Below are 4,206 nucleotides of genomic sequence, written 5' to 3'. Positions count from 1 at the left end.
GTGCAGACAAGGCATATTCTCTCAGAGTGGTATATAGGGCTAGGGTATGTTAGGGTTGGAGCTGGGATGGGACATGTAATTAGGGTTAGGGTTGAAGCTGGGATGGACAATGAGTTAGGTTGAGCTGGATGGGACATGAGTTAGGGAGTTAGGTTGAGCTGGATTGTACATGAAAGTTAGGGTTAGGCTTAGAGCTGGATTGGGCCAGGAAGTTAGGTTAGGGTGAGCTCGTGATGTGGACAGGAAGTTAGGGTTATGGTTGAGCTGGATTGGGACAGGAAGCTTAGGGTTGGGTTGAGCTGGGGATGTGAACAGGAGTAGGGTTAGGGTGAGCTCGGATTCTTTGGACAGGAAAGTGGGTTAGGGTTGAGCTGGATCGATTGTACGGGAATTAGGGTTAGGTTGAGCTCGGATGTGGACAGGAAGTAGTTAGGGTTGAACTGGATGCGGACAGGACAGTTAGGGTTAGTGAAACTTGGATGTCGGACTTTGAAGCTACCACACTGGGCACACACTGTTGAATCAGCGTTGGTTCCACGTCATTACAATGAAATCATGTTGCAACCAACATGGAATAGACCTTTGATCTCGTGCACAGTGGGTAGGGTTAGGTGGTATGGCTATGGCTTGGGTAGGGTTGAGCTCGGATGTACCAGGGATTCAGGGACAGGTAGTATGGGCTATGGCCTTGGGTTAGGATGAGCTCGGATTTGACAGGAATCTAGGTTATGGGCTATGGCTTGGGTTTAGGGTTGAGGCTCGGATAGCCACCTGTGGACAGGAGTAGGGGTTCAGGTGCGAGCTCAAGATCGTGGACCAGGGAGTAGGGGTTAGGAGTTTGAGCTCGGTGTGACAGGAATAGGTTGTTGACTGATGTGACAGGAAGTAGGGTTAGGGTTGAGCTCGATTGTCAGGAAGTAGGGTTAGGTTGAGCTGGGATGTGCGACAGAAGTGTAGGGGTTAGGTTGAAATGATGTGAAGGAAGTTAGTGGTAGAGTTGAACTGGGATTGGACAGAAGTTAGTTTACAGGGTTGAGCTGGGAGTGGACAGGAAGGTTTAGGTTAGGTTGAGCTGGATTGTGGACAGGAAGTTGAGGTAGAGGGTTGAGCGTGGATGTGGACATGAAGTTAGGGGTTAGGGTTGAGCTGGGATGCAGACAGGAAGTTAGGGTTAGTGAACCTGTGCAGACAGGAAGTTAGGGTTAAGGCTTTGAGCGGGATGTGTACATAAGTTAGGTTAGGTTGACTGGAGTGACAGGAAGTTAGGGTTAGGGTTGAGCTGGGACGTGGACAGGAGTGAGTTAGGGTTGAGCTGGGACGTGGACAGAAGTTATTTTAGGGCTTAGCTGGATGTGGACAGAAGTTAGAATTGAGCTGGGATGCTAGACATGAAGTTAGGGTAGGTTGAAATGGGATGTGGAACAGGAAGGTTAGGTTAGGGTGACTGGGATGTGGAAAAGGAAGTTAGGGTTCAGGGTTTAAATGGATGTCGGACGGAGTTAGGTTAGGGTGTGCAGCTGGAATGTCGGACAGAATGTTTAGGGTTGGCTGATGTGGAAGAATGAGGGTTAGGGTTGAAATGGGATGTGGACAGGAAGTTTAGGGTAGGTTGAGGCTTGGAATGTGGAAAGGAAGTTAGGTTAGGGTTGAAATTGGATGTGGACAGAGTTGAGGTTAGTTTGAGGCTGGGATGTTGACAGGAGTTAGGGTTAGGTCCAGGCTGGGATGTGGGGACAGGAAGTTGAGCTAGGATGAGCTGGATGTGGACAGGAAGTTAGGGCTTGAGCTGGGATTGGACATGAAGTTAGGGTTAGGTTGAGCTGGGCGATGTGACCAGGAAGTTCAGGTTTAAGTTGAACTGGGATGCGGACCAGAATAGCGCTTAGGGTTGAGCTGGACGTGGACAGGAAGTTAGGGTTAGGGTTGACCTGGCGACCGTGGGCAGAAGTTGAGGTAAGGGTTGAGCTGAGATGTACAGGAAGTTAGGTTAGGGTGATAAGGGATGTTGTAACAGGAAGTTGGGGTTAGGGCTTTGAGCTGGGATGTGGACCAGAAGTTCAGTTACGGTTGAGCTGGGACTGTGTACATAGGAAGTTAGCGTCTAGCGGTTGAGTGGGATGCTGACAGGAATTTAGGGTTAGGGTTGACGCTGGGATTGTGTACAAGGACAGTTAGGGCCGGTGGGCTTCAGGTGTCGTCGCATGCGAGCGCTGAGGAGACGGCGCGGCTACTTCTATTAGCGGCTACCCTAACCACCCTACAATGGTTAGATTGTTCACTCCCAGTCTGAAGCTGGATGTGGACATGAATGAGGGTTAGGGTTGAGCTGGAGTGGACAGCGAAGTTTAGGTTAGGTTCGAACTGGTGATGTGGACAGGAATTTAGGTTAAGTTGAGCTGGATATGGACATGATTAGGGTTACGAGACATTGAGCTGGGATTGGACATAAAGTTAGTCTAGGGTTTGAAACTGGCATGCGGACAGGAAGTAGGGTTAGGGTTGAGCTTGGGATTGGACAGAAGTTAGGGTTAAGGTTGAAGCTGGATGTGGTACAGGAAGTTAAGGGTTAGTTGAGACTGAATGTGTACAGAAGTTAAGGTTAGGTGAGCATGGAGTGGACAGGAAGTTTAGGTTAGGGTTGAGCTGGGACGTGACAGGGAGTTGAGGTTAGGGTTGAGCTGGGACGCGTGACAGAAGTTGAGGTTAGCGGTTAAGCTGGGATGTGACAGGAAGTTAAGAAATTGAGCTGGGTGTAACATGAAGTCTAGGTTAGGTCTGAAATGTGATGTGGACACGAATTAGAGGTAGGTGCGCGGGGATTGGAAAGGAGAAGTTAGTTAGCGGCTTGAAATGGGATGTGGACCATTGCGTTGAGGTTAGGGTTGAGCTGGGATGTGGACAGGGAAGTTAGTTGAGCTGGATGTGAAAGAACGTTAGGGTTAGGGCTTGAAATGGGACTGTGGACAGGGAAGTTAGGCGGTTAGGGTTGACCGCGGATGTCGGAAAGGGAAGTTAGGGTTACGGGTTCGAAATGGGTGTAGGACAGGGAAGCTGAGTTAGGGTTGAGCTGGGATGTGGACAGGAAGTTAGGGTTAGGTCCAGCGGGGATGTGGACAGGAAAGTTGAGGCTAGGGTGAGCTCGGATGTGGACAGAACTTAGTTTGAAGCTGGGATGGACTATGAAGTCTAGGGTTAGGGTTGAGCTGGGGATGTGGACAGAATACGGTTTAGAGTTGAACTGCGGATGCGGACAGGAATTAGGGTATAGGTTGAGCGTGGGACCGTGGACAGGATTAGGGTAGGGTTTGACGCTGGGGACGTTGTGACAGGAAGTGAGTAAGGATTTGAGCTGGATGTGGACAGGAAGTCGAGGGTAGGTTTGAGAAGGATCGTGTACAGGAAGTTGGGGTTAGGGTCTTTGAGCTGGGATAGTGCCGACAGGAAGCTTCCCTTAGAGTTAGGGATGACTGGCCGATCGTTACAGAAGTTAGGGTAGGTTGCAGCTTGGGATGTGAACAGGAAGTTAGGTTAGAGTCTGAGCTCGGGATTGTGGCGACATGAAGTTAGGTTACGAGCTTGACTGGCGATGTGGACGATGAAGTTAGGTTAGGGTTGAACTTGCATGAAACTCGCATCGCGAAATGGAAGTTAGGGTTAGATTGAGCTTGGGATGTGCACATGAAGCTTAGGTGTTACAGGTTGAGCTGGGATGTGGACAGGAACGTTAAGGGCTTCAGGTTGAGCTGAATGTGCTACAGCGAAGTAAGGTTAGGTGACACCTGGGATGATGGACATGAATGTAGGGTAAGGGTAGCTGGATGTGACAGGAATTAGGATTATGTTCGAGAAGGATTGTGACCATGAAGTTGGCGTTAGGGTTGAGCTGGATGCTGACAGGAAGTTAGGGTAGAGTTGAACTGGTCGATGTGGGACATGGAAGTTAGGCGTTAGGGTACTTCGAGCCTGGGATCGTGGACAGGAAAGTTAGGTTTAGGTCTGGAAACTGGGAATGTGGACATTGAAGCTTAGGGTTCATCATTATGAATTTCGTATTAGATAAAATAAAAAACAAATTCTCTTATGTGCACTCTCATAACACACTTTTCTATCAGGATCAACAAAACCAACTTACAGCCATACAATCAAGCCAGGTTGATTTTCTGAACACAAAAGCACATCTTCAGCCCCTTTACACAACAATACTTT

General features: G+C 49.0%; 1 long non-coding RNA gene across 1 annotated transcript; it reads left to right on the top strand.

The window, feature by feature from the left end:
- The first annotated feature begins 724 nt into the window (after positions 1–724).
- On the top strand, positions 725–3,097 carry LOC139026973 (uncharacterized). Its single transcript, XR_011478989.1, has 3 exons — positions 725–744; positions 2,876–2,906; positions 3,052–3,097. It is a non-coding gene; the product is annotated as an uncharacterized lncRNA (long non-coding RNA).
- The last annotated feature ends 1,109 nt before the right edge of the window (positions 3,098–4,206 follow it).

Source organism: Salvelinus sp. IW2-2015, unplaced genomic scaffold (genome assembly GCF_002910315.2).
Source record: "Salvelinus sp. IW2-2015 unplaced genomic scaffold, ASM291031v2 Un_scaffold6547, whole genome shotgun sequence".
Classification (NCBI taxonomy): domain Eukaryota; kingdom Metazoa; phylum Chordata; class Actinopteri; order Salmoniformes; family Salmonidae; genus Salvelinus; species Salvelinus sp. IW2-2015.
Note: the sequence above shows the minus strand (reverse complement) of the source record. Positions and strands in the feature narration are given on the sequence as shown.